Consider the following 8,022-nt stretch of genomic DNA (forward strand, 5'->3'; position numbering starts at 1 on the left):
GGGCAGGGGCGGGGGGCCGGGGGGCGGTCTCCTTCCAGCGGGCCCCAGCGACTTTCGATCGGCTGTGGCCAGACCTTTCCTCCCCGGGGAGCGGGCGGAGAGGCGGGCCTGAGCCCGGCACTCACCCGGCGGGTGCCTTCCAGGCGGCGCAAAGGTCAGGCCCGAGCGCGGTGAGGGCTGGGGCGGGGGACGCGGCCGCTCGGCGGGTGGGTGGCAGCGGCCTGGAGGTGCGGGCTGGGGACTGTAACCCCCGACGCTGGCCCCCTCCTCCGTGGCTCCTGGAAAAATCCTACAAAGCCAGCCGGGACGGGGGGGCGGGGGAGAGGCTTGCAGCCTGGTGAACCTGAGCCTCGGAGTTTGGACGGGGAGCTAAAGTTTCTCTCTTACTTAAACAAGAGCAATTGTTAAAATGCCTACCAGAGGTTGGGGTCGAGGGTCCGGTTAAACACAGGCAGGTTAAAAAGGAAAGAACAAAGCGGTTAAACAAATCCACCCTTTTCCTAGTGGGAGAAAGACTGCTGGCTGGAGGCCAGCTCTTGGAAAACGTTTTTTGGTGGGGGAAGAGGAAAGGCTTTAATTGATTGGATTTGAAAAAATCAAATGGAATAAAGGATCATAAGCAGCGCTCAGCTTCACATTCTCCTTTAAGAGCCTACCTCGCCATCCATATTTTCTCCAAATAACCTACAAGTTTAAGACATTAAAAAAAAAAAAAAAATGAAGGGAGGGAGGTAAACAGAATGGGGGTTGCCACTGGGGGATGGGAGCCGGGGGTAACCGTGAAGGGGTCCAGGGAATTTTCTGGGGTGATGGAGACTATCTGGATGGAGGCTTGAGTTGCACAGAAGTATGTACTGTGCAAAGGCATCTGGTGGGATACTTGAGATTTGTGCATTTTATTGTATGTGTTGAATCCCAGGTCAGTGCTACCCCATTATCATTTTTAATTTTTTAAAAAATATTTTATTTATTTATTTTGACAGAGAGAGAGAGAGACAGCAAGAGAGGGAACACAAGTCGGGGGGGGGGGGGGGTGGGAAAGGGAGAAGCAGGCTTCCCGCTGAGCAGGGAGCCCGATGTGGGGCTCGATCCCAGGACCCCGGGATCATGACCTGAGCCGAAGGCAGATGCTTAACGACTGAGCCACCCAGGCGCCCCTTTTTATATTTTTTTAACATAGGCTCCACGCCCAACGTGGGGCTCAACCTCCTGACCCTGAGATCAAGAGTCGCTCTCTCTACGGACTGAGCCAGCCAGGGCCCGGTGCTATCTCATTATTGATCTTTCCCAATCTAGCACGCATTCCTGGCCATCTGCGCTATCCTAAAACCTACACTCAAATCACAATCACTGTGGCATTCCAGTTCTCTTGAATTCACTAAGGAGGAAGGGCCAGAGATCAAGCTCCAAAGACACGAGGTTTGGAGCGATCTGAGCTCAAAGTTTCAGCTTAGTAACTTAGAGTAATGGGCACTTACGGTCTCAATCATTTTGCCTTCACCCTGGGAGATGTTTAAGACAACTGCCCTCCCATGTCCCCATTTACAGATGGGAAGACAGGAATCTACAAAGTGAGGATACTCCCAAAGTCGCAGGTCAAGCTGGGAAAAATCTGGCAAATAGGCCAAACCTTCAGTAGAGAAATAAGAACGTGGGGGCACCTGGGGGTGCAGTCGGCTGAGCTTTGACTCTTGGTTTCAGCTCAGGTCATGATCTCAGGGTTGTGAGATCGAGCCCCGCGTCGGGCTCCCCACTCAGCGTGGAGTCCGCTTCTCCCTCTTCCTCTGCCCCTACCCCCCCCAATAAATAAAATAAAATAAAAAAAGAAAAATAAGAATTTGAAGGACACTTTCTTGGGTGGGGCAAAGAGCGGGACTGTGATCTCCAGAGGCTTCTCTGGGGTTCTGTTGGGCCCTCTTCTCAACATGTGGCTTCTTCCTCCTTAATGCTGATGACGCCCCAAACTGTATTGTAGCCCAGACCTTTCCCCCAAACTGTCCCAAACAATCACTTTATTCTCCACAAACCTGGGAATGCGACCATGGTCCAACCAACAGACTGTGTGAGAAGTCCCCATTTCTTGCCCAGATTGTTGTCAGCTTCCTGGAGGGCTTGTCTTACCCCTTTTGATCTGCTGCCAGAATGATCCACTAGATGGTGAGTCCCGTAGGGCAGGGATGCATCTCATTCACCCCCAGCTCTGCAGGACCCGCCACGGTGCTGACACATAGAGGCTGTTCAACTACATGCTCTTTTGTGTGTGTGTGTGTGTGTGTGTGTGTGTCTGGTAGGGAGGAGGTAGCTTTATTTTCAAAAAATGTCAGTGTTACAGAAGAGTTGCAAAAATCCTATAAAGGATTCCTGATTACCTTTTATGTAGATTCTTCCAATGTTAACAGTCTACTGTTGCTTTGTCTTTCTCATTTACATATAAAAGTAAATATATTTTTCTTGATATTTATTTATTTATTTATTTATTTATTTATTTAAAGTAATCTCTATACCCCACGAGGGGCTCGAACTCAACCCCGAGATCAAGAGTCACACGCTCGGGCGCCTGGGTGGCTCAGATGGTTAAGCGTCTGCCTTCGGCTCAGGTCATGATCACAGAGTCCTGGGATCGAGTCCCGCATTGGGCTCCCTGCTCCTTGGGAGCCTGCTTCTCCCTCTGCTTCTCTCTCTGTCTCTCATGAATAAATAAATAAAATCTTTAAAAAAAAAAAGAGTCACACGCTCTACTGGCTGAGCTAGCCAGGCGCCCCGATATGTTTATTTTTCTTGAATGGCTTGAGAGTAAGGTGCGGATGTGATGCTCTGTTGCCTCTAAAGACTTTGGTATGCATGTCCTGAAAGAAAAAAAAAAAAAAAAGGACATTCTCTTCTATAACCACAGCGCAATTATCAAGATCGGCTGATTAACACTGGTACAATATTATCTAGCTGAATTTCATTGATTGTCCCACGGATGTCCCTTATAACAAAAGGAACAAAGGTATTCCCATCCCCAAATCCAATCCAGGGTGAAGCTTTGTGTTTAGCTGTGCTTATTCTCCTTTTAATCTGGAACAGCTCCTCAGCCTTTGTTTCGTGACATTGACATTTTTGGAGTTCAAAATGTAGAATGTTCCTTAATTTGGGATTATTTGGGTTTATTAACTCGTGGTTAATTCAGGTCATGCCTTTTTGGCAATACCACAAAAGTGATGCTGTAGGGCGCCTGGGTGGCTCAGTTGGTTGGGCATCTGCCTTCGGCTCAGGTCATGATCCCAGGGTCCTGGGATCGAGTCCCACATCGGGCGCCCTGCTCGGCAGGGAGCCTGCTTCTCCCTCTGACCCTCCCCCCTCTCATGTGCTCTCTGTCTCAGATAAATAAATAAAATCTTTAAAAAAAAAATGAATTTGCTACTCCTTCTGCCTAGAACACTTGACTCCTCCCACTAATCCAACCCCTACCTCTGCACTGGGCTCACTCCTACCTAAGATTCAGCCCAGTGTCCCGTCCACCAGGAAGCCTTCACTGATCCCCCTCGCTCTGACCTGTTGCCCTTACAGCATCCTGTCTTTATGTTTTATTATGATATTCACCACATTGACTGAGAAGTGTCGGTTTGTCTGTCTCTCCTGCTACATCATGAACTCTCAGGCTAAGTCTTGGATCTTTTATTATGATATAAACCCCTTCGTGCACAGATCACCTCCAGTCCAACAAATCTGGGTTCAGTGGTTCCTCCCAAGAAGGGAGAACTCCCACCATGGGGGCAATCGTGGGATGTCTTGGTTAGAAGGTGTTAGAAAGAACCTATTATAGGACTTGACTTCGTATTAGGCGATTTTGGGGTGAGTCCAAGGATTGGAGGCTGTCAGGAAGTGGGATAGTTCTATGACTGGATATCTTCATTCTTTTCTAGAAGGTGAAGAGAATGGAGTGATGGATAAAGAAGCAGCACCCATTCATATGAGCTAGGAGAGGGTGATGTTTAGTCATTTGGGGGACTTGTTTCATTTTTGTCTTGCTGCATCACGGACACAGAGTGCTTTTGTCTGATGTTGGTGATCTGTGAAATTGTTCATGTTCAACAGGAGAACTCCAAGGTCTTGCTGTGAGTTCCGGGCCAGCTCGCGGATGTCGGGGGCTGCATTTCTTTCTCTCTCCCATCTTTTGTCCAAGATCTGATGAAGTTGGGCCCCAGGACATGAATCTATATATTCTGATCATCACCACTGCCAAGATTTTGCTGATCTGGAGGTGGCTCGGAGAAAGCCGTCTGTAATAGGGTTAGGGCTAGTCCCTCCTGCTCCTTTGGTTGCAGGATGAGTTGTTAAATCCCCTGATGTGACAGGGGTTGCACAGTGGCATTTAAGACCCTGGACAGGATGCATCAGCCAAAGGCCCCGCAGGCGGTTACCAGAAACAAGATGACGATTAATCCTTGTAATAGACCCTGGAGACAGACAAGATTCAGGCCATGGACACATGTCCCAAAGCCCAGCTGGTCTCTTGTAGAGAACCAGATGGCTTTTTCTTTTAGCCTGATCAGAAAAATTGTTCGACTTGGGGGAGCCTGGCCATCTCAGTCAGAGGACCATGCAACTCTTGACCTCAGGGTGGTGAGTTTGAGCCCCACGTTGGGTGTAGAGATGACTTAAATAAATAAAAGCTTAAAAAAATAAATTGGTCTTTTTGACCCATAGTATTTATATAAGTGCAGCAAGAAGTGTTTGCTGAAGCAGGAAGTCCCCCTTGGCTAGCCAAAAGGAAATCGAAGGTCATGAGTTTGCTCATGGCAACTCTGGCTAATGAATGTAAACTGGTTTTGGGGAGGCGGGTCTCCTGGAGTAGAAACTGTGTCACTTCTGGCATCTGATAAGGTCAGAGTCAGGGTTTGGACCACCTTTTCACTATGGTGCGAAGTCCGGCTCACAGAGCGTGCCTAAGAGTCAGCTCTCCCTCCCAGAGTTACCCACATTCACCCGTATCTGCTTCTTCTTTACAGGAAAACACGGTCCACAGGCGGGGTGGTAGTCTCTAAAGTCTGAAAGTTTCTAAGAATCATCCCAAATATACTGGACAAGTGTACGTGTAGCGGGTGGATGTAAGTCTGGTGTCTGCACAGGCAATGGAGTTGTAGTGGGGCACAGACCCTATTGGGAGTGTACGTGTCATTTGGCATGAGCTAATTATATGTCCCTTGAAATGTCTCCTCAGATAATGGGAGTGGGGCTAAGCAGTTCCTGAGACCAGTGTCTCTGACGAGAACAAAGTACTGTAGCCAAGGCAAAGCCCCCATGTTGGTCCCCATTCCTGGTGGGCTAGCTTTTGCTGATAATGACCTCGGCAGAAGCATTCTGTCAATATCAGGTCACTTGTTAGGTGACCAGAGTTTGGGATGGATGCCATGAGCGAAGCTTCGGAACCCGAAGGGGCCTCTAAAAGGAAATGAACCTTCTTTAGAGGTACATTTAAAGGAAGAATGATGAAATTTTTTTTAATTTTTATTTTTTTTAAAGATTTTATTTATTCATTTATTTGAGAGAGTGAGAGCACATGAGAGGGGGGAGGGTCACAGGGAGAAGCAGACTCCCCGCCGAGCAGGGAGCCTGATGCGGGACTCGATCCTGGGACTCCAGGATCATGATCTCAGCCGAAGGCAGTCGCTCAACCAACTGAGCCACCCAGGCGCCCAAGAATGATGGAATTTTTGACAGCAGTTAAATTTAGAGCAGGAGCTCTGGTCTGAGGAAAACCTATCACGGAGGGTCAAAAGTCACAGGGTGAAGATCAGGGAGAGCCTACTGAGAAGCCTTTTAGTCGGTGACTGGGGAGTGTCAAATACCGTAATAGCATAATGAGAGGTAGAGTCAAGGGAAGGAAAAGGCTGCTGAAGAATCAGAAAATTAACCTTGGGGCAGAAGCTGTCCCCTTCTGTAGCCGGTGGCTTCTGGAAGGTTCCTAAGAATCCCGTTTAGTGTCCCAGTGGAATGGCCATCCGGTAGTCAGGATAAAGTGATGTGTATCTTTTAGGTTGGGGAACATAAACTTAAGTGTCAGGGCCTTGGAGTTTTATTGCTGTGTCAGTTGCGAACAGTGCCTGATAAGCTCTTTTCCATGGAGGCTCAAGGACAGTTTTGAGAGAAAACCAGACCTTCTGGTTTGAGTCATGCAGAGGCTGCTCAGGTTTTTTGTTTTTTGTTTTTTGTTTTTTAAGATTTTTATTTATTTATTCATTTATTTGACAGAAAGACACAGCGAGAGAGGGAACACAAGCAGGGGGAGTGGGAGAGGGAGAAGCAGGCTTCCCGCCCAGCAGGGAGCCTGACATGGGGCTCGATCCCAGGACCCTGGGATCCTGACCTGAGCCAAAGGCAGAAGTTCAACGACTGAGCCACCCAGGCGCCCCTCAGGTGGGTGTTTTGAAAACAGCAGCTTGGACCTGTTGGTGATAAAGCTGGAGGTGTGAGTCCCTTGCAGTAATTAGTCATATCAGCTCGTAATAGGCTAGAGCCTAGGATTGGAAATGCACTTTCTAAATGCAGGGGGCAACCCGTTATTAACTCGCTAGGAAATACCCTGTGGATCTCAGAGGGGACAGATCTTGTTGCCATCAAGGGAAATGGCAATACCACCATACCTCGGAGATAGTTCGGGTTCGGTTCCAGACCACTGCAACAAAGTGAGTCAAATGAACGTTTTGGTTTCCCAGTGCATGTAAAAGTGATGCTTACTCTATAGTGTAGTCTATGAAGTGTGCGATAGCCTTGTCTCCGAACGAATGTACACGCCTTGATTTAAAAATGCTTTATTGCTAACACATGCTAATTATCATCTCAGCTTTCAGTGAGTCGGCGTCACTGAGCACAGATCACTATAACGAATATAATAATAATGAAAAACTTTGGAATATTACGAGAATGACCAAAATGTGGCTCAGAGACATGAAGCGAGCATAATGCTGTTGGAAAAACATACAATGCGGGGTTGCCACAAGCCTTCAGTTTGTCAAAAAAAAAAAAAAAAAATGCAATAAAACAAGGTATGCTTGGGCGCCTGGGTGGCTCAGTCGGTTAAGCATCTGCCTTTGGCTCATGTCACGATCCCAGGGTCCTGGGATCGAGTCCTGCATTGTGCTCCCCGCTCAGCAGGAAATCTGCTTCTCCCTCTCCCTCTGCCCCTCCTGTCCCCCAATAGTGCTCTCTCTTTCAAATAAATAAATAAAATCTTTAAAAAACCAAAAACCAAGGTATGCTTGTATGTTGGGCCATGGATGTTTAAGGGGTTTCTGAGAGCTTTGATAATTTGGGCTTTAGAATTCCGTTAGTTGTCAGCACTTTTCCTGAATTTATGCATAAGGACAGTGCCATTCTAGAAAATAAGAATAAAAAATTATGTTCCGTGACTAGAGTTTTGCATCTGCTTCTTACTTAGAAACTGTCCAGGCATCCAAACATTACTTATCAATTAACTTAATCATTTATCAAACTGATGGTTACCAGAGGGGAGGTGGGTGGGTGGGGATGGCTTAAACAGGTGATGGGGATTAAGGAGGGCACGTGTTGTGATGAGCACCAGGTGGTGTATGGAAGTGCTGAATCACTAAATTCTAAACTTGAAACTAATATTATACTGTATGTTAAATAGCTGGAATTTATTTATTTTTTAAAGATTTATTTATTTATTTGAGGGAGAAAGCACAAGTGGGAGGGACAGAGGGAGAGGGAGAGAGAATCTTCAGCTGACTCCGAGTTGAGCATGGAGCCTGACTTGGGGCTCAATCTCACGACCCTGAGCCAAAATCAAGAATCCGATGCTTAGGGGCACCCGGGTGGCTCAGATGGTTAAGCGTCTGCCTTCAGCTCAGGTCATGATCCCAGGGTCCTGGGATCGAGCCCCGAAGAGGGTTCCCCGCTGAGTGGGGAGCCTGCTTCTCCTTCTCCCTCTGCCTGCTTCCCCCCCCCACCCCCGGCTTGTGCTCTCCCGCTCTCTTGGTCAAATAAATAAATAAAATCTTAAAAAAAAAAAAAAAA

General features: G+C 47.6%; 1 pseudogene; it reads left to right on the forward strand.

Moving 5' to 3' along the window:
- The first annotated feature begins 2,041 nt into the window (after positions 1-2,041).
- The window catches only part of LOC110571340, a 9,013-nt pseudogene continuing 3,032 nt past the window's right edge, over positions 2,042-8,022 (forward strand).

Source organism: Neomonachus schauinslandi, chromosome X (assembly GCF_002201575.2).
Source record: "Neomonachus schauinslandi chromosome X, ASM220157v2, whole genome shotgun sequence".
Lineage (NCBI taxonomy): Eukaryota > Metazoa > Chordata > Mammalia > Carnivora > Phocidae > Neomonachus > Neomonachus schauinslandi.